This window comes from Triticum dicoccoides, chromosome 3A (genome assembly GCF_002162155.2).
Source record: "Triticum dicoccoides isolate Atlit2015 ecotype Zavitan chromosome 3A, WEW_v2.0, whole genome shotgun sequence".
In the NCBI taxonomy this organism is placed as follows: domain Eukaryota; kingdom Viridiplantae; phylum Streptophyta; class Magnoliopsida; order Poales; family Poaceae; genus Triticum; species Triticum dicoccoides.
The window spans coordinates 338,759,079-338,781,883 of record NC_041384.1 but is presented as its reverse complement, the minus strand read 5'-3'; positions in this window follow the sequence as shown (position 1 = coordinate 338,781,883).

Genomic DNA, 22,805 nt, shown 5'->3' with positions numbered 1-22,805 from the left:
CTTGGTATGACACACTCAAGGACTTCCTAAAGAGCAAAGGCTTCAAAACTGGTTCCCTGGATCCCACACTCTTTACGAAGAGATATGATGGTGAACTATTTGTGTGCCAAATATATGTGGATGGCATTATCTTCGGCTGCACTAATCAGAAATATAGTGATGAGTTTGGATAAATGATGCAAGAGCAATATCAGATGGCCATGATGGGTGAGCTGAAGTTCTTCCTTGGTCTTCAAATACGACAGCAACACAACGGCATCTTCATATCTCAAGAGAAATACCTCAAAGATTGCCTGAAGAAGTTTGGAATGCAAGACTACAAAGGTTATACGACGCCAATGCCTACCAAGAGTCATCTAGATTCTGACGCCAATGGTAAAGAGTTCGATCAAAAGGTATACCGCTCCATGATTGGTTCTTTGCTTTACTTATGTGCATCTAGGCCAGATATCATGCTTAGTGTTTGCATGTGTACCCGATTCCCAGCGGCACCAAAGGAATGCATCACTTAGCTGTGAAGCGAATTCTTTGATATTTGGCTTAAACCCCAACACTAGGATTATGGTATCCAAAGGGCTCAGAGTTTGATCTAGTTGGATTCTCGGATGCTGATTATGCTTGTGACAAGGTGGATTGCAAGTCTACATCAGGCACATCTCACTTTCTGGGACGATCACTTGTGTGTCGGTCTTCAAAGAAGCAGAACTGTGTATCTCTCTCCACTGCTGAATCTGAATACATTGCTGCTGGATCTTGCTGCGCTCGGCTTCTATGGATGAAGCAAACACTCAAAGACTATGGCATTCATCTGAATCAAGTGCCACTCTACTGCGACAATGAAAGCACCATCAAGATTGCCAACAACCCAGTTCAGCACTCGAAGACAAAGCACATTCAGATCCATCATCACTTTCTTAGAGATCATGTCATGAAGGAAGATATTGATATCATTCACGTCAACACTGAAGAGAAGCTGGCAGATATCTTCACAAAGCCCTTGGATGAGAAAAGGTTTTGCAAGTTGCGGTGTGAGCTAAATATCTTGGAATCCTCAAATGTCATGTGATCATGCACACATCCTAACACTTATGCATGTTGATGACTTAGATGTGCAAACACACAAAGTAACGTATATATTCAACTAATGAAGACTTACACTCTAAGTGTGAATACATTAACGCAAAATTTGACTTCGGAGCGCCACAATAATTGTGCGCCGTGTCTGAGTCTAATACTTCCTATATGGTGGGTAACGCCACCACCAAACTTTTGTTTGGAATACATTCTGTTGGCATTACATTTGCAAAGTCTTCGCATTTGGTTTGTCTTCATTGTTTACATGGCTTCATGTTTATCTTCAATATACTGATTTGGTTTCTGTCCTCTACAGCATTCACTTATAGCTATGTCTTCTAGTTGAATCTTTTGAACTAAGTGAATGTGATCGGACCCTGACCTTTCTATGCTCCCGTCTTAAGTCTATCTATCCAAATCATATGCATTCTATTGAAACTGTCGAATGTCTTCGCTGCGTCCTTGTCAGCAGAAGATACAGAGACCAACATTAAATCTGTTTTAAATGCTCAAACCTTTTTTCCTGAAACCCGGAGAAGTGGGAACGACCACCCGACAATCCAGGCATGTGTGGGAACGTGGAACAACCTCCAATGTGTTGCATGATCGCCACGTGAGCTTCAGATGTGAACCGCCAGGGGCACCTGCATAATAACGCTGTGCCGTCCTTGTCCCTATAAATACACGCCTCCCCCCAGTCATTATCTCTTCTTCCACTTCTCTCTCTCTCGCACAAACCCTAGCGCCACCGCTAGCCCTCGACGACGCCGGCGACGAAGCGCTTAGCTGACGCGACCTCACCGACGCCGTCATCACGCCGACCGCGGACATCGTCTTCTCCGCCGTCGCTGTAGGTGTCCTCCGTCGCCAAGTTAGGGCACGGAAGATCGAACTGCTCGGCTTCATCTCCTACTCTGTCTAGCAGTTCCTCGAGTGGTAAATAAAAACTCTTTCTACAGTCTTTTTGATCCGATAGATTCATCCTTTTCAACCACAAGTGGTTTCTGTTCCTACAAAAGTTGGATCTATCTCGTTCTGCATCTCATAGCATGCCTAGTATGTTCACTTATGCTTCACAAAGTAGTTAGATTCCTCACTTGTACTTATTCGTGGATTCGTACAAATCTGGAACCAACTCTCTACATATGAGTGAATGTCTTCGCACTATGAGGTCAATGTCTTCTAAAACTGATTTATCTTCTAAATCTTCTGAGAATGCATATGACCTCTTCCCCTTCCCTCGCATCTCTAATGCTGTCATAGGTACATGTCCGTGGGAGAATCCCTTGGTTCTCATAGTCTACATTCATTTGCAGAGTTCTTACAACATCACATAAATTCTCCTGAAGCCAGTTCCTATCTGACCAGTAGACGGAAGACTTTGACAGTGTTGAAGCCTTTCAGTCTAAACTTCATGGCAACAAAAAAATCAGTCAGGAAGGGTGGCAGACAGCGTCATGGAAACACTGCTAAGGACCTGCCACCGGATCTCTATGAGTTATACAAGTCAGATCCAGAAGAGACCTATGGAGAACGCAAGAACCGAATCCAATGGATTCAAAGACATTGGGCAGAAGAATGGTTCAAGTACAGATTCGTCACCAATGAATATGCTGAGAAGAATGCCATAAAGGGCCCCTGGGGAGATATAATATACAAAGGTCTTTAGCCCAAGTCGAAGTCCGAAGCTATTGCTCAGGGCTTCTACCCCTGCATGATTCGTGGACCTCAGCCTGCTAATGCCGACCCATCCTCTCTGTTATGGTGTCGTGAAGATAATCTCTTCAAGCGCAACTTTCAGTTTGCAAAGAACTCGGCCAAGGAAAACAAGAAATCTTTGGGACTAGACTTCAACCCAGGCCCCTCTGCGCCATGTGCCGACGGCACACGCGAAGATGAATCCAATCTTGTTTGGCCCTTCTACAACTTAGAAGGTCTCATCACTCATATAATGGTTCAAGGGGCAGCCATGGATCAACCTGCAGATGACGCTGATTCTAACGAAGCGCCTACACCACCGAAGCCTGTGAAGCAAAAGAAACCAAAGGCTTCAAAACCCCCCTCTACACCAAAAGTCTTACAGGCGAAGCCTCTGGCCACTGCACCTCATGAAGCCAGTGTGCAGTCTAAAGACCTCTCACGCATCTCCAAGTCTGACAAGTTGAAAAAGCCCATGCAACCCACTAGTCAAGCACTGACCCCTACTGCTGTTTTGAGAAACGAGAATGATGCCATTGATCTGTCCAGCAACGACGATCTTGGCGATGACGCTCTTGAGCAATTGATAAAGAGCAAGCAAGAGGCGGAGATCTTCAATGATCTTCCCCTCTTTGATGTGGAAATCTTGTACAAGTTTATTGATGAGTGGTTTGACAGCCTAGATCTCAGTTTTGATGATCTTCAGCTCCCAATTGGCCTCAGCGTGTCCTTCCACGGAGCCATTGCTCCTGAGCTGGCTCTTGCACAGAAGATTGTTGAGCTGAAGCACAAAATTGACTATGAAAAGGCTTAGTTCAAGAAGCACATGGCCAAGCTCAATGTTGAAGACATTCAAAACTTCAAGGTCATGATGCATGATCTCAAGGAGGCATTCCACAAGAAACGAGAAGAAGCAAAAGGTTCTTGTGACCGCATGAAGAATCTTGCTGCCAAATGTGTTCAAGGCTATAATGAAGCTGAAAAGCGCAAGGCTTTGGGGCGACCAGGCATCGACCCCGGAATGGCTGCCAAGAAGAAGAAGAAGCCAGCTGTGGCCGAACCAGAAGCATCAAGGCAGGAAGAACCTCGTATTGTCTTCCCGGCCAGTATGACAGGCTCGAAGCCTAAGGTCCCCATAGTGGCTTCAGAGTTCAAGAAAACTAGAGCAGCTGAAGCTGAAGCCAGAAAGTGCAAGACCAAAGCCACCACTGATGATGCTCCCCCAACCAAGAAAAGAAAAACGAAGAAGAGAGACCGGGCTGCTTCCATAGAGCCCCTTGTTGTCGAGCCAATTTCTGTTGCTCGTCCTTCCTCTGCACATCAAGAACGTCCTCTGGTAGTTCATGAGATTGCTTCCAGAGAGGCTCCTGAAGCTGAAGAGAATCCAGCTATTGACCCCACCGCAGCTGAAGACATTGGTCCTCAAGACAATGTTGAAGATGATGAAGTCCTTCCTCAGATCGAGCTCAACTTGGTATCATCGCCTGTTCTCATGAATAGCAAACTCATCAGCATTGGTCGTCCATTGACGCGAATTGCTCAGGATGACTCATGGGCTGATCACCCTCAAGAATCCCCTTGTGATGAAGAAACATCAGTCACTCCCCCACCACAGGTCACCACTCCGGTGATTGACAATAAAGACTTTGAGGCCCAACCAACTCCATCTCCACAGGCGTCGCCAGCATTTCGCAGGCTTAGCAAAGGACCAAGGCCACATGTCACATTGTAAAGTGTTCCAGAAGGAGAAGAGCGCCAATCCGTTTCACGCGAAGTCTTTCCTGAAGCCTCTCCTACTGCGAACATCCCTGAATCTGAAGCCAAAATGGCTGAAGATATTCCGGCTACATCAGCCGATGATCAAGAAGAAGAACCAAGAGATGAGGAAAGAGTTGCTACACCTCCGTCCAACCCTGAAGTTGTTCTCGAGGAGAACGTGTCCGACCCTCCAGCTCCTGAAGTGGAGGTTACCATACCGAGGCGGCCACCAACATCAACACTGAAGCCAATGATGTTGTCATGGCTGAAGCTAATGTGGCGCCTGAAGCTAATGTGGTGCCAGATGTCGCTGCAATTGAAGCTTATGCTGCACCTGCTGTAAATCTGCAGCTTGAAGCCAATGCCTCTGCTCTTGTACCACCTCCCAGGTCACACACCATCGAGCAAGCATATGATTGTGGTCATCTTGTTACAGTCCGCTGGCCAATTCTGGTTCCTCCGCCTGCTCCCGGCCCTCAATTTTCCTATCATGTGGAGCACAGGCCTCAGGTCCAGAAGCCAAAGCCAAGGCTACCATGGTTCCCAGGTACTGCAATGTCACTAGGATCGTTTAATCTGAATGGATTCAAGGCACACAACACATTCTTTGACAGTGACAAGAATCCCTACACAAGGCCAAGAATCTTCTAAGATCGATTCTGGAGTTATCAGTAGCGAAGCTACTATTCTTGCCTCTTGTACAAGCAGGGGCGCATCTTCCCACATACGCATCTTGATTGTGAAGCCATTGCTGGACTGCCATGCCTTGAAGAAGCCCTTGACTGCTTTCATGATGCGGGTCTGCTCAACTTTGTGACTACCAAGGAACACTGGAATGAAGAACTCCTGCTTCAATTCTATGCTACCCTCCACATTCGTGGGTACAACAAGGATCCGAAGACTTGGATCCTTGAGTGGATGACGGGCGATGTCCTTAATGAAGCTAAAGCCCAAGATACCATTGAGCTTACAGCCCTGCCCACTCTTGGCGAATATTATGAACCGGGTTGTCAACAACACCAGGATGCTTTGGAGAGCATTTTCTAGAAGCCTGAGCCTAACGTGAGCCAAATGCTGAGCATGATGAAGCCTCTGCCACGCGACGCTGAATACCCAATGGAATTCTTTGTCGAAGACCTAGAGTATCTGCCCCGCACCATTTACCATATCATCAGAAAAACTCTATGGCCTGTCAAAGGACATTCATCTGCAGCGAAGCTTGAAGGAGCTATGAAGACTTTGGTTTTCTATATCTTTAATGGAATCAACTTCAATGCTCAAGACTTCTTCATCAGGCAGTTGGCTGCATCTGGCTTCGACATCTTTGGTCTGAAGTTCTATGCTCCATGGGTAATGCCTCTTATCAAGCTTCACTCTGCCTTCAACTATCAGCCATCTGCACGCAATCATCTAGTATTCTTGCCAGAGGTTGATCTGTCAGTTGAAGCTATTTACCCAGAGCCTGCAAAGGATCCAATTTATCTTCAAAATGTTGATCGTCAAAGCTTCACCCAGCCCATTGAAGGAGTTCAGGCAGTCTCTCGTGTTTATCCCTTGGCTGGCAACACACGTGCCCCTCGCACCCAAACTGAAGCCACTGGAAGCACCATTGCCCAAAGGCCTCGGAAGCGATCTCATGTTCTCAACAACTGAGAGCTTCTTGTCGCTCTACATCAGAAACAAGATAAGCACCATGACTGGCTTAAGCGTTAGATGCAAAGCCTCTTGGTGGACGTCAATCACATTCGCAATCTTGCCACCAAGAATGCCTTTGTTACACATGAAACCTGTTGGAGGTCCTGGAAGAGTTTGACGTTGCTTAGTGCTGAAGCTGATCTGCAAGACGATGGCTTCACAGAAAGATTCAAGTTTGACTCAACTCCTCCAAGGAATGCTCACTTGCGTCGGACTCCCTCCCTTGAAGACTCTGACTATTCTTCCTCAGCTACGATGTTGCATACCAGAGTCATCGATGATCAAGATGATGCCACTTCACAACCTCCAACTTCAGTGCGTGTGGACACTGCACCGAGTTCTTCTGCACCACCGGACCTCAACGACGACCCTGCTGCTTTGCCTACTCCTCATGGGAACGAGTAGAAGCTCTATGTCTTCAAACCTTTTTGGTCATTACTGACAAAAGTGGAGAATCATATGAGTTGATAGTCTTCAAGCGGGTCCATATGGGTGGTTGCTTTATTTTTGCTACTTTTGCCAAGTGCTTACAACTCTCGCTTTTGAAACATTTGGTTCGTTTTGAGTTGTAACACTTAAACTTGTTGGTCGTCTGCTACCTTTTCGACATTATGTGATGCGATGATAAATTCCGCAGGAAGTCATCTTGCAGACGTCCTTTTTTTCATTATGCATGTCATTATCTTTGATATATCCATTCATGCATGATGAATTGTCTTCATAAGTAGAAGAGGAGCTCCGCAAGTACAACCTGCCATGTGCATTTGCATTCAAAGGCAAAATACTTATATGCACATCTTCAGGGAGAGCCTTCCTGCTACTTACGAAGACAATACTTAAATCCTTTACAATTTCACATACTTTTATCCCCGTTGAAAACTTCAACCAGTTTGTCATCAATCACCAAAAAGGGGGTTATTGTAAGTGCAACTAGTGCCACCCCTAGTTGGTTTTGGAGTATTGACGACAAACCTGGGTGAGGGACTAATGTGTTTGTGAGAATTGCAGGATAACACAGGTAGTAGTACCTCATTGATTTGGTTTACCTACCGGAGATGACCCCTTAAAATGTATGAAGACATTGAAGACAAAGGTGGTATGTGAAGGTATTCACATTGAAGACTATGACAAGAGAAGACATCGCGTGAAGAGTATGGAGCGTGAAGACTTAGTTGTTTCGTTGTTTCCTTTTCTTCTTTGTTGACTCATAGGAACCACCGTACTGTTAAGTGGGGTCCAAGTGAACCAGTCAGAATGACTGAAGTGATGCTTAACCAAAATCCTATGTCTTCGAGAGAAGACAATGAGAGCAAATCTTATCCAGAGCTGGAGTCAGCTTTGCTTGTAGCTCAAGTAAAGTTGTCGTGTGTGTTTGAAATCTGACCGTTGGAACACGTGTCAGTTCCTTAGTGACCCAGGGTCATTTCGGACAAATCAGGTCGGGTTGCCTAGTGGCTATAAATAGCCCACCCCCTACACCATAGATTGGTTGGCTTCTCAGAGTTAGTGCACGGCTTTTGTCATTTGAGAGCAACCCACCTCGAAGCCTTTGAGAGAGAAATCCTTGCGAGGAGAAAGCCCTAAACACCCAGAGCCAAAGAGTGTTAGGCATCACTGAAGTCTTCCTGTCTGTGTGATCTGAAGACTTATTACACTTGAGGACTGTGAATCCTCCAGCCGGTTAGGCGTTGCATTCTGAGCATCCAAGAGTCATTGTGGATCGCCAGTGAACGAAGTCTGTGAAGGTTTGGAAGTCTACCTTAAAGACTTACCAGAGTGATTGGGCGAGGACTGGGTGTCCTTAGCTCAAGGGGAATCAGTTGAAGATGCGGTCTTCTGAGTTAAATCTCAGCCTCCCTAACCACGTATAGTTGTCACAGCAACTGGAACTGGTCCAACAAATCATTGTCTTCAACGAGCTACTGGTTCTATCCTTCCCATCTCTTTATTTGCAGTTGGTCCTTGTGAAGTCATTGCCTGTCTGCATTATCGTTTGTCTTCGCAGAGTGACTGCTTGTTCTGATTGGCTTCATACTATCTTCCATCCTGATCCATACTGCCTAGCTGCTATTAATCTTTGTGCTTTCACTTCATTGAATAATTGACTATGGCTTGTCTAGTGTAGTCTACCTTCCGCTGCATGGTAATAGGTTTATTTCTATTGTTTGTCTTCAAAGCTTCCATGTTTTGAATACTTTCATAAAAATTACCTATTCACCCCCTCTAGTCGATCACTAGCACTTTCACTATGGTCCCTAGCAGTAGCGCTCTTCATATTAGCGCGCTGCTGCTAGAACTAGCTAGCAGCAGCGTCGTGGCAATTCTAGCGGTAGCGCGTCTTTGAGAGGGCGCGCTACTGATACATTCATTTCAGCAGCGAGGTTTGTGCGCGCGCGCTACCGCTAGTTAGCAGCTGCGCCTTATTTTAAAGCGCGCTGCTGGTAAGATTCTGTGTATAGGCTTTTCCCTAGTAGTGCTAGTGTGGTGTGGTGCATTTCCTCGTGGGCTAGGGATGAACTAGTACAGTGGATGAACAGCCTACTGAGGAGGGGTGTTCTTGAGCTCGATGAGCTGGTGAAATGGCCTTGGTGGAGAGGATCCGATCCAAGCTGAGTCGATCCTTGACTACAGTGGTGGCTGGTCCTATTTATAGAGGCCCTGGTCCTCTTCCCAAATGTTAGGCGGGAAGGGATCCCACAATAGTCAGTTTTGAAGGGAGACAACTAGTACAAGTTATCCTGACACAAGGTGCCCTTCTCTTGGCAAAGGCTCTGGTGGTGATGCCGCCGTGGGCTCCGCGGTGACCTCGTTCCTGTCACCCCGCTGGTCTTGGTCTTGTTGCACCGATATGGAAACCTTTGCCTGACGCCTTGGGACTCCTCGCCTATGCCTGCTTCTTTAGCACCACAGAGGAAACCAGCACTCTACGCCCGCTGGCGCCCGCCTGGCTTCGGTCATCATGGCTCACTTCACGTGAACCTCGCGAGGTGCCCCTTGCATAGATATCTCCGCTCCTCAAGAGCCAGCCTAGTGAGGCCATCCCAGGGGAGGTCTTGGTGTTGTCCGCCTCACTAGGCTTGGCCCCTCGCGAGGGTCTTGTGCGGTTGCTGATGAAGATGGGCCATACCAGGTCGTTGGTGGAGCCTCGCCCTGGGCCGCAGGCAGGCAAGTCTGTGTACCCCGTTCCCAGGACATGGACAGTAGCCCTCGGGCCCAAGGTGCGCTCGGACTTGGCTTTGAGGCGAGGCCAAAGGGAAAGTGCGGAGCGCCGCTGGCCCCAACTGACTGCGGCCATGATTGACGCGTGGCGATTGACAGGACATGGGCGTCTCCGCTTCCCCACGCTGCCTCGGCAACTGCCCGACTTGACGAGAACCTGCTACATGCAGAAGAAAACCGTCATTACCTTAGATCATGGAGGCCGGCGGTTCGCCTCCCTCTGGATATAAATGAGGAGTGGGGCGGAGCCCCCGTTGCTCATCTCTTCCTCCATCCCGCTTGCTTCCTCTTCTTCCTCCTTGCTGCATCGCCCATGCCATCGATACGGAGGTTCTATGCCACTGAGAAGGGGAAGACCCCCCCCACGGAGAGCTCAGGCCACTCCCACCGAAGAAGAGGCTGGCCCACTCCTGCAACATCATCGTGAGGCCGGATGTGACGAAGCCTTGGTACGAGTGGCCTCCCCCCGGCTACCCGCCGCCCTTGTACGCTCGGGTAGAAGGCTCCGGAGAAGGAGGCAGCGAACGGCGCCGCCTGCGCCATGGCCGTGGTGGCCGTGCCATGGTGGCACGCGCCGCCACCCCGCGAACCCACGCCGAGGGCTCCTCGCGTGGACTCGTGGTTTGGGAGGTGATGCCACCGCGCACGTCGATCTGATTCCCGCCATTCTTTGCCGAAGAGATGCCGCCAAGGGGGCTGCTGATAACCCACAAGTATAGGGGATCAATTGTAGCCTCTTTCGATAAGTAAGAGTGTCGAACCCAACGAGGAGCTAAAGGTAGAAGAAAATATTCCCTCAAGTTCTATCGACCACCGATACAACTCTACGCACGCTTGAAGTTCACTTTACCTAGAACAAGTATGAAACTAGAAGTATTTTGTAGGTGTTTTTGGATAGGCTTGCAAGATAATAAATAGCAAGTAAATAATAAGTAGGGGCTATTTAGGTAAAGACACAACCAGGTTAGTTTTAGTAAAGAGCTTTTTGTTACGAGAAAGTTATTTTTCCCTAGGCAATCGATAACTAGACCGATAATCATTATTGCAATTTTATATAAGGGAGACGCATAAGCTAACATACTTTCTCTACTTGGATCATATGCACTTATGATGGAACTCTAGCAAGCATCTACAACTACTAAAGAGCATTAAAGCATCAAGTCCTCTTTATCCCATACACAACAACCCCCTTACTCGGGTTTGTGTTTCAGTCACTCACCCACTATAAGCGAATCATGAACGTATTGCGACACACTACAGCGGGGATCCCTCATGCTTGCACGAAACGGAGAGCACCATAGGACAACACCAATAATAAAACATGCAACTCAAACCAATCTTGATCATCAAATAGCCCATAGGACAAAACGGATCTACTCAAACATCATAGGATAGCCATACATCATTGGGAAATAATATATAGCGTTGAGCACCATGTTTAAGTAGAGATTACCGCGGGTAAGAGAGAGGTTACACTGCTGCATAGAGGGGGGAAGAGTTGGTGATGATGGCGGTGAAGTTGTTGGTGAAGATTGTGGTGATGATGATGGCCACGGCAGCGTTCCGGCGCCACCGGAAGAGAAGGCGAGAGGGGGCCCCTTCGTCTTCTTCTTCCTTGACCTCCTCCCTAGATGGGAGAAGGGTTTCCCCTCTGGTCCTTAGCCTCCATGGGGTGGGAGAGGCGAGAGCCCCTCCGAGATTGGATCTGTCTCTCTGTCTCTCTCTGTTTCTGCGTTCCCAGATTCTACCCTTCCACCGTTTCTTATATTCCCAGAGATCCATAACTCCGATTGGGCTGACATTTTAACACGATCTCTATCCGGATATTAGCTTTATTGCGGCGAAAGAAGGGCATCAACCGCCTTATGGGGTGACCACGAGGGTCAGGGGCGCGCCCAGGGGGGTGGGACGCGCCCCCTGCCTCGGGCACCGTCTCGCGTGGATTTTTCTTCCCAAAAATCATATATATTCCAAAAATGATCTCCGTCCGTTTTTATCCCGTTTGGAATCCGTTTGATATGGATTTTCTGCGAAACAAAAAACATGCAACAAACAGGAACTGGCACTGGGCACTGGATCAATATGTTAGTCCCAAAAAATAGTATAAAAAGTTGCCAAAACTATATGAAAGTTGTAGAATATTGGCATGGAACAATCAAAAGTTATAGATACGACGGAGACGTATCAGCATCCCCAAGCTTAATTCCTGCTCGTCCTCGAGTAGGTAAATGATAAAAAAAGACAATTTTTGATGTGAAATGCTACCTAGCATAATCTTGATCATGTAATCTAATCATGGCATGAATATTAAGACACGAGTGATTCAAAGCCATAGTCTGTCATTTGACATTAAGGTAATAATATTTCAAGCATACTAATAAAGCAATCATGTATTTTCAAAATAACATGGCCAAAGAAAGTTATCCCTACAAAATCATATAGTCTGCTATGCTCCATCTTCACCACACAAAATATTCAAATCATCCACAACCCCGATGACAAGCCAAGCAATTGTTTCGTACTTTTGACATTCTCAAACCTTTTCAACTTTCACGCAATACATGAGCGTGAGCCATGGACATAACACTATAGATGGAATAGAATGGTGGTTGTGGAGAAGACAAAAAGGAGAAGATAGTATCACATGAACTAGGTGTATCAACGGGCTATGGAGATGCCCATCAATAGATATCAATGTGAGTGAGTAGGGATTGCCATGCAACGCATGCACTAAGAGCTATAAGTGTATGAAAGCTCAGACTGAAAACTAAGTGGGTGTGCATCCAAGTTGCTTGCTCATGAAGACCTCGGGGGTTTCAGGAAGCCCATCATAGGAATATACCAGCCAAGTTCTATAATAAAAATTCCCACTAGTATATGAAAGTATAACTCAAGAGACTCTATATATGAAGAACATTGTCCTACTGTGAAGCACAAGTGTGGTAAAAGGATAGTAACATTGCCCCTTCTCTCTTTTTCTCACATTTTCTTGTTTTTGTTTTTTGGTGGGCTTCTTTGGACTCTCTTTTTTATTTGGGCTTCTTTGGCCTCTTTTATTTATTTTTAAAGTCCGGAGTCTCATCCCGACTTGTGGGGGAATCATAGTCTCCATCATCCTTTCCTATTTGGGGCAATGCTCTAATAATGATGATCATCACACTTTTATTTACTTACAACTCAATATTACAACTCGATATCTAGAACAAAGATATGACTCTATATGAATGCCTCCGGCGGTGTACCAGGATGTGCAATGATCTAGCGTAGCAATGACATAAAAAACGGACAAGCCATGAAAACATCATGCTAGCTATCTTACGATCATGCAAAGCAATATGACAATGAATGCTCAAGTCACATATATGATGATGGAAGTTGCATGGCAATATATCTAAGCATGGCTATGGAAATGCCATGATAGGTAGGTATGGTGGCTGTTTTGAGGAAGGTATATGGTGGGTTTAAGGTACCGGCGAAAGTTGCGCAATACTAGAGAGGCTAGCAATGGTGGAAGGGTGAGAGTGCGTATAATTCATGGACTCAACATTAGTCATAAAGAACTCACATACTTATTGCAAAAATCTATTAGTCATCGAAACAAAGTACTACGCGTATGCTCCTATGGGGGTTGATTGGTAGGAAAAGACCATCGCTCATCCCCAACCGCCACTCGTAAGGAAGACAATCAATAAATACCTCATGCTCCGACATCGTTACATAACGGTTCACCATACGTGCATGCTACGGGAATCACAAACCTCAACAAAATTATTTCTACTAATCCACAACTACCCACTAGCATGACTCTAATATCACCATCTTTATATCGCAAAACTATTGCAAGGAATCAAACATATCATATTCAGTGATTTACAAGTTTTATGTAGGATTTTATGACTAACCATGTGAATGACCAATTCCTGTCATCTCTCTAAATAGATATAAGTGAAGCAAGAGAGTTTAATTCTTTCTACAAAAGATATGCCCACGCTCTAACAAATATAAGTGAAGCAAAAGAGCATTCTACAAATGGCAGTTTTCTATGTAAAGAGAAACAGGCAATCCAAACTTCAAATGATATAAGTGAAGCACATGAAGCATTCTATAAAGCCATACTCAAGAGATATAAGTGAAGTGCATAGAGCATTCTATAAATCAACCAAGGACTATCTCATACCAGCATGGTGCATAAAATAAAAATGAAAACTAAATGCAAAAGACGCTCCAAGATTGCACCGATACTTGTACAAGAAAGAGGGGATGCATTCCGGGGCATCCCTAAGCTTAGACACTTGAGTCTCCTTGAATATTTACTTGGGTTGCATTGGGCATCCCCAATCATGAGCTCTTTCCTCTCTTCCTTCTTCTCACATCGAGACCTTCTCGATCATCGAACACTTCATCCACACAAAACTTCAACAGAAAACTCGGTAAGATCCGTTAGTATAATAAAGCAAATCGCTACTCTAAGTACTGTTGCAAACCAATTCATATTTTGTTTTTGCATTGTGTCTACTGTCATATAACTTTTCCATGGCTTAATCCACTGATATAAATTGATAGTTTCATCAAAACCAGCAAACTATGCATCAAAAACAGAATCTGTCAAAAACAGAACAGTCTGTAGCAATCTGAACATTCACCATACTTCTGATACTTGGAAAATTCTACAAAAAATTAGGAAAAATAAAAAATTTATATAGAAAGATAGTGCAAAAAGAATCAGAACCATTTGACGTTCCGGTAAACAATGTAAAATAGCGCAATACAGCCAAAGTTTCTGTCCTACACTGTACAAACCAACAAGCATCTAAAAGATCCTAAAGGCAAACCTTGGCACATTATTCTTATAATACAATGGAATTGTACAAGGGGATAATTATTATTTTTTGAATAGTTCTGTAATCAAGATTCACAAAGTTTCCGTGAGCATGAACAAAGTTCAAGGCTAGCTCCCACTTCAACAATGCTTGTCTTTCTCACTTTCACTTTTCTTTTTGAAAAGTTTCAGGTTCCCCTCTTTATTTTTTTTGTTTTTAAACTATATAAAAGCACTCAACAGAAATAAATGACTCTCTAAAACTTCCGGATTGTCTCCCTGGCAGCGCTTTCTTTAAAGCCATTAAGCTAGCCATATAGTGCTCAAGTAGTGAATCCACCCGGATCCCAAGGTATATCAAAGCCAATTTTAATTAACAATGATTTGGCATTTAGTAGTGAGCACAAGGTAACATATATCAAGTAACAACAAAGTCTAACTCTCTTCCTATGCATCGGCTTGTCATAAAAGAATAATTCATGCACACATAGTAAAGGCCAATGCATAGTATAAACAGTTTCTTGCAATTTTATCGTATTGGAAACATAGAGAGGTGGAGATATAGTTCCTCTCTCATAATAATTGCATGTAGGAGAAGCAAGCACATGCATATTATATCTATCAAAATCATCATGTGTAGTAGTAAAAGGCAACCCATCAATATAATCCTTAATAAGCACAAACTTCTCCGATATAGTGTAGTTTGGAGAATTCAAAAAGATAATAGGACTATCATGTGTGGGTGCAATAGCAACAATTTCATGTTTAACATAAGGAACTATAGCAAGTTCATCTCCATAAGCATAATCCATATTGGCATCTTGGCCACAAGCATAGCAAGCATCATCAAAAAGGGATATTTCAAAAGAATCAATGGGATCATAGCAATTATCATAGCATTCATCCTTCGGTAAGCATGAAGGGAAATTAAACAATGTATGAGTTGAAGAGTTACTCTCATTAGAAGGTGGGCACATGTGATCAATCCGCTCTTCCTCCTTTTGTTCTTCGCTCTCCTCCTCATCTTTTTCATCGAATGAGCTCACAGTTTCATCAATTTCTTCTTCCATAGATTCCTGCAAAATATTAGTCTCTTCAGGGACAGCGGAGACTTTCTCAATAAAGGCATCAATATCGGAATTGTATTCATAATTCTCATAACAATATTTAAGGATGGCTAAATTTTCAGGTCTGTAAAAGTTGGGGAACGTAGTAATTTCAAAAAAATTCCTACGCACATGCAAGATCATGGTGATGCATAGTAACGAGAGGGGAGAGTGTGTCCACGTACCCTCGTAGATCGGAAGCGGAAGCGTTAGCACAACACGGTTGATGTAGTCGTACGTCTTCATGATCCGACCGATCAAGTACCGAACGCACGCCACCTCCGAGTTCTACACACGTTCAACTCGATGACGTCCCTCAAACTCTGATCCAGCTGAGTGTTGAGGGAGAGTTTCATCAGCACGACGGCATGGTGACGATGATGATGTTCTACCGATGCAGGGCTTCGCCTAAGCACCGCTACGATATGATCGAGGTGGATTATGGTGGAGGGGGCACCGCACATGGCTAAGAGATGAAGAGATCAATTGTTATGTCTATGGGGTGCCCCCTCCTCCGTATATAAAGGGGGGAGGAGGAGAGGGCCGGCCAAGGGGGTGGTGCGCCCTAGGAGGGGGAAACCTACTCCAATTAGGTTTTCCCCTCCCTTTCCTAGTCCAAGAAGGAGGGGGAAGGAAGGAGTGGGAGAGGGGAAAGGCAAGGGGGGCGCCCCCCCCCCTTTCCTTGTCCTATTTAGACTCAAGGGGAGGGGGCGCGCCTCTTGCCCTGGCCGGCCCCTCTCTCTCTCCACTAAGGCCCAACAAGGCCCATTAGTTCCCGCGAGGGGGGGGGGTCCGGTAACCCCCGGTACTCCGATAAATGTCCGAAACCTTCCGGAACCTTTCCAGTGTCCAAACATAGTCATCCAATATATCGATCTTTATGTCTCAACCATTTCGAGACTCCTCATCATATCCGTGATCACATTCGGGACTCCGAACTACCTTCGGTACATCAAAAGAAATAAACTCATAATATAACTGTCATCTAACTTTAAGCATGCGGACCCTATGGGTTCGACAACTATGTAGACATGACCGAGACATGTCTCCGGTCAATAACCAATAGCGGAACCTGGATGCTCATATTGGCTCCTACATATTCTACGAAGATCCTTATTGGTCAAACCGCATAACAACATACCTTGTTCCCTTTGTCATCGTTATGTTACTTGCCCGAGATTCGATCGTCGGTATCTCAATACCTAGTTCAATCTCGTTACTGGCAAGTCTCTTTACTCGTTCTGTAATACGTCATCCCGCAACTAACTCATTAGATGCATTTCTTGCAAGGCTTATAGAGATGTGCATTAACGAGTGGGCCTAGAGATACCTCTCCGACAATCAGAGTGACAAATCCTAATCTCGAAATACGCAAACCCAACAAGTACCTTTGGAGACACCTGTAGAGCACCTTTATAATCACCTAGTTACATTGTGACGTTTGGTAGCACACAAAGTGTTCCTCCGGTAAACGGGTGTTGCATAATCTCATAGTCGTAGGAATATGTATAAGTCATGAAGAAAGCAATAGCAACAAACTAAACGATCAAGTGCTAAGCTAACGGAATGGGTCAAGTCAATCACATCATTCTCCTAATGATGTGATCCCGTTAATCAAATGACAACTCTTTGTCTATGGCTAGGAAACATAACCATCTTTGATTAACGAGCTAGTCAAGTAGAGGCATACTAGTGACACTCTGTTTGTCTATGTATTCACACATGTATCATGTTTCCGGTTAATACAATTCTAGCATGAATAATAAACATTTATCATGATATAAGGAAATAAATAATAACTTTATTATTGCCTCTAGGGCATATTTCCTTCAGTAAACAACATCATAAAGATTTTCATATTCTTTGAACATAGATTCAATTTCATAAGCACCCATAAAAGCAACAAATTCTTCTATTTGTTCCACATCATAATAGTTGACCAAAATTCAAAAAAAAAACTGAAATAATTATTTAGTAACACTAATAGTCTTTAATAATTATTTAGTAACACTAATACTTCTTGAATAAGTAGTTTGACCATAGTTTGACCAGATTTAACAAAAAATCAAAAAAACTGAAATTTGAGCATAACTTTTTTCCTTTTAGAATTTGAGGATTCTAAAAATTTGCAAATAGGCCGTAGGCTGTCAAAATCGGAAGCGGATTTTCGTTCTGAACATTTTGATATATTTTACGTGTTTTCTGACATCGTATGCAAAAGTTATAGCCGTTTTACATTTTCCCTACATTTTTTGCAAAACATGTCGAAATTTAAGTTTTTAAATTTTCCTAACTAGTAGATGTAGTAATATAACTACCTCCCGAAGGATTTTATTTTTTGAAGTTCTTATCATTTTCTTTTGATTTTTTTCGAAACAAAAAAGGCGATCCACGGGGAGGGGGTTGAAAATGGGACCTTTAGTCTCGGTTTGAGACACAAACCGGGACTAAAGGGCATTGCACCCTTTAGACCCAGTTTGTGTCTAAAACCGGGACTAAAGGTCTAATCTTTAGTCCCGGTTAAAGGGCATCGCACCCTTTAGTCCCGGTTCGTGCCACAAACCGGGACTAAAGGGCTCAGGTGAACCGGGACTAATGCCTTAGCCGCACGAACCGGGACCAATGCTCACATTAATCCCGGTTCATGACTGAACCGGGACTAATGGGCTGCCCGGCCTGGACCTTTGCCCCCTTTTCTACTAGTGATATATACCTCTAGCATAAGAAGCCAAGGTTTCATTATCATTAAATTTGCAAGAAAAGGGAAGGTGTGGCGACTTCATCCTAGAGCAACAAGTATAATCATATCTCAAGCATAGTTGCCTAGCATACCAATATAACATATAAATGTGATCCCATAATAGTTTCCCTTTTTGAGTCAATCGATAATCCCTAAAGTATTCACGTTGATCCAACGTGTCTCCCATTACCAAATTGAATGGGGTTTTCTCTGGATTATCAAAGTAGTACATAATATCTGTCACATAACGAGCATCGGGTGTTTTAGGAGGTTCCTCATCTCCATGAGCGGAAATTACACCTAATTTTGTTGGTACTTCATGTTCCATATCCATAACTAAAGATAAATAACAACTAAGAATTGCAAATAAAAATTACTTAGTGATAAAGCAAACAAGCACACACGAGAATATTCACCCCACGCTATTGCTCCCCGGCAACGGCGCCAGAAAAAGGTCTTGATAACCCACAAGTATAGGGGATCAATTGTTGCCTCTTTCGATAAGTAAGAGTGTCGAACCCAACGAGGAGCTAAAGGTAGAAGAAATATTCCCTCAAGTTCTATCGACCACCGATACAACTCTACGCACGCATGTCGTTCGCTTTACCTAGAACAAGTATGAAACTAGAAGTATTTTGTAGGTGTTTTTGGATAGGCTTGCAAGATAATAAAGAGCAAGTAAATAAAAAGTAGGGGCTGTTTAGGTAAAGACACAACTAAGTCAGTTTTAGTAAATAGCTTTTTGTTACGAGAAAGTTATTTGTCCCTAGGCAATCGATAACTAGACCGGTAATCATTATTGCAAATTTATATGAAGGAGAGGCATAAGCTAACATAATTTCTCGACTAGGATCATATGCACTTATGATTGGAACTCTAGAAAGCATCCGCAACTACTAAAGATCATTAAGGTAAAAGCCAACCATAGCATTAAAGCATCAAGTCCTCTTTATCCCATAAGCAACAACCCCTTACTCGGGTTTGTGTTTCAGTCACTCACTCAACCCACTATAAGAGAATCATGAACGTATTGCAACACCCCACAGCGGGGATCCCTCACGCTTGTGCGACACGGAGAGCACCATAGGACAGCACCAGTAATAAAACATGCAACTCAAACCAATCTTGATCATCGAAAAGCCCATAGGACAAAACGGATCTACTCAAACATCATAGGATAGCCATACATCATTGGGAAATAATATGTAGCATTGAGCACCATGTTTAAGTAGAGATTACAGCGGGTAAGAGAGAGGTTACACCGCTGCATAGAGGGGGAAGAGTTAGTGATGACGGCCGTGAAGTTGTTGGTGAAGATTGCGGTGATGATGATGGCCACGGCAGCGTTCCGGCGCCACTAGAAGAGAAGGGGAGAGGGGGCCCTTTGTCTTCTTCTTCCTTGACCTCCTCCCTAGATGGGAGAAGGGTTTCCCCTCTGGTCCTTGGCCTCCATGGCGTTGGAGGGGCGAGAGCCCCTCCGAGATTGGATCTGTCTCTCTGTCCCTCTCTGTTTCTGCGTTCCCAGATTCTACCCTTTCACCGTTTCTTATATTCCCGGAGATCCGTAACTCCGATTGGGCTGAAATTTTAACACGATCTCTATCCAGATATTAGCTTTCTTGCGGCGAAATAAGGGTATCAACCGCCTTACAGGGTGGCCACGAGGGTCGGGGCGCTCCCAGGGGGTGGGGCGCGCCCCCCTACCTCGTGCCTCCCTCGGGCACCGTCTCGCGTGGATTTTTCTTCCCAAAAATCATATATATTCCAAAAATGATCTCCATCCGTTTTATCCCGTTTGGACTCCGTTTGATATGGATTTTCTGCGGAAAAAACATGCAACAAATAGGAACTGGCACTGGGCACTAGATCAATATGTTAGTCCCAAAAAATAGTATAAAAAGTTGCCAAAAGTATATGAAAGTTGTAGAATATTGGCATGTAAGAATCAAACATTATAGATACGACGGAGACGTATCAGCTGCTCAAGCTGTGGCTGCAGCACGCCGAGTGCGGCACCCCAGCGACGGGAGCAGAGGCCAAGGCCATCTCCCCGGGCAAGATCTTCATGACCCGCGGATGGAGCGAGGTTGCCCATGTCTATCGCGCGGAGGGGGCCCTCGCCATCCATTTTGAGTATGGCGACGCCTCCACGATATTCTTCAAAGTCTTTGATGAGGAAGGCTGCCACCTGGAGTGCTACCCTAAAAGGGATCACCAGGACAGCGCTGGGCCCGCCCTTGCTCCTACCGACGACTCCTCCAGCGGCAGCGATGACGCCTGGGAGTCCAGCGACTCTCCCGAGCCTGATGAGACTCCGGAGACGAGCGACGATAGCTACGTGCCCCTGAGCTCTCGCTGCGCCTAGAGCGCAGTAGCGACGTCCGCTCGACGTCGCCACTGATCTGGATGGGGTTGGCGCCGGCCCCTTGTGGCCCACTGTTGAGGATGGCGCCGGCGGCGATACTTGTAGATAGGGCTCCTAGAATCTTTTGTTCCCTATGAGGAATCGAGATGAACCCCGTGGGGTGTGTAAAGAATCTGTAACGCTTTTGCATCAGTATCATTTTTATTGTGAAATTTGTGATTGCACGTCTTGCTCTGGCATTGTCACCCTTTTCGTCCTCGCGGTAGCTTAGTGCTCTACGCCGACAGGTCCCAGTCCCCAGGCAGGCTTCAGCCGTCATTGGTATGCGAGGTCATGATACCGTGGTCAAGGCCAGGAGGTGAGCGGCCCGAGGTCCGGTAAGAGCTCCTGACGTGCGATGCTCAAGAGGTGCCCTTTGGCATGCAAGCAGCTCCCGAAAGGTAGAAAAGGAAGGCAGCATTGCGGGAGCAAGGCTGCAAGAGCCGCAAATCCTAAGTCACGAGCAGGGCTGCCTTGGATATGTCACTTATCTTAGCGATCCTAGGTCGGTTCCTTGCTTGGCGTCCGGTTCATGTGCCGCTAATGGTGATGCTGCCAGGTTGTGTCCATGCCAGCTCCCACCCTTCACACTCTCCTGACTGCTCTGCGTCCTCGGGCCCCGACCCTTGAGCCAGCTCAGCCGCTGCTGGTATGCCAGGTCACGATGCTGTGGTCAAGGCCAGGGGATGGGGGCTGGAGATTCAGTAAGAGCTCCTGAGGCGCGATGCTCAGGAGCCCTCCCTTTAACGTCCAAGCGAAAAGCATGAAGGGGAGCAGCTGGTGCGACCACCTATACCTAGGCTCCGAAGGTTCCTGTGGGTTAGTGCGAGAGAGAGAGTATCCCATAGCCGCGCTTGCCATCCTGCCATTGCTCCTTCCGCGAGAAGATGAAGGCACTGAGGATCTAGTGAGGTGGCGTACACGGAGTGGGCCGCGAGCCAGAGCTCGATCGCACATCTTTATCAGTGTTGCAAGGACGGACCCGAGCACACGAACCATGCCAACATGTGAGTCTCCCATTGCGGGATGAGTAGGTGACCGATCAGCAGCGCGGGAAGCTGCGATGAGCAAGCTCCAGGTGAGTAATGATTATAGAGCAATTTATGCGAGGAGGCAAATTAGTTCAAATAGATGCAAGAACGATACATGCCACTGGGATGGACCCGAGCGGCCTGGGGATGATGCAGCCCGTGAGGCACTCCCAATAGAGCAAGCTAAATATACAACAAGATACACACCGCAGGGACAGGCCCATGCGATTTGGGGATAATGCTACCTGAAGGGCGCCCCTAACTGAATGATCTGCAAAGAGTCACCTGATACCATAGCTGCAGTGGTGTCGGGGTAGCTGAAGGTGCGCACCGGAGAAGTTGCTCCTCAGGAGCCACTAGGGTCTGGAGCCTCAGGAGGCTCTGCAGGCCCAGGTGGCTCCTGAAGCACTATCGCGATCTTCGCCAGGACAGCGTGATGCCTAGCCTCCTGAGCCGCCAGAATGCTCCACGGGTGGCGCTGGAAGGTCACAGCCGCGTTCGGCAGGCCGTGAGGCATGCGAACATAGCTATGAGGGGGACCCTCGCACCGTCCAACGCACGAAGGCCAGAAACGTCCCTAAGACCGGCCCTGTTGATCCCTGGAATGTCGACGCAGATGCATAGCCCGCCGTCCTCACCAGGATGGGGAGCTGCGCTGGGTGGTGGGTGACGGTCGCCACGTATGGTCCTTGCCTCTTGAAGCTCCTGGATCGCCTTGGTGATGAACTCCCGAGCACCAGGCGCTCCACACCTCGTGCCTTCTTGAGGGAAACGTGCGGTGAAGCACGCCTCCACATGGTGCCCGAGCGCCTCCCTCGTGACGCTGGCTAGGTCTGAGGACCTCTAGAAGAGAGCCCCCGAGCCCAGCTTGAGGAGGGCGTCAGGCGCGCCTTCCTATGCGATGGAAGGAGGCGCCCCTGCTGCGGGCACAGATCTTGAGGTGGCGCCACTGGAAACACAGCCTTCCTGAGGCCCTTGGCAGAGTAGCTGCTTCTTCTTCTTGGGGTTGGCCTCAGGAGGGGACAGGGCGCCTTCGTTGGTGGGGTCTTCGGCTGCTGCAGCTTGGTAAGCGCGCTCGACGGAGCACACCGGATCTCTTTCTTCACAGGGGACCGTGACGATGCCGCTGCTCCCTGGCATCTTGAGGACGTTGTAGCCGTGGTGGGTTACTGCCATAAACTTGGCCAAGGCTGGATACCCAAGGATGGCGTTTTACGGCAGGCGAATGTGGGCGATATCAAAGTCGATGAGCTCGATGCGG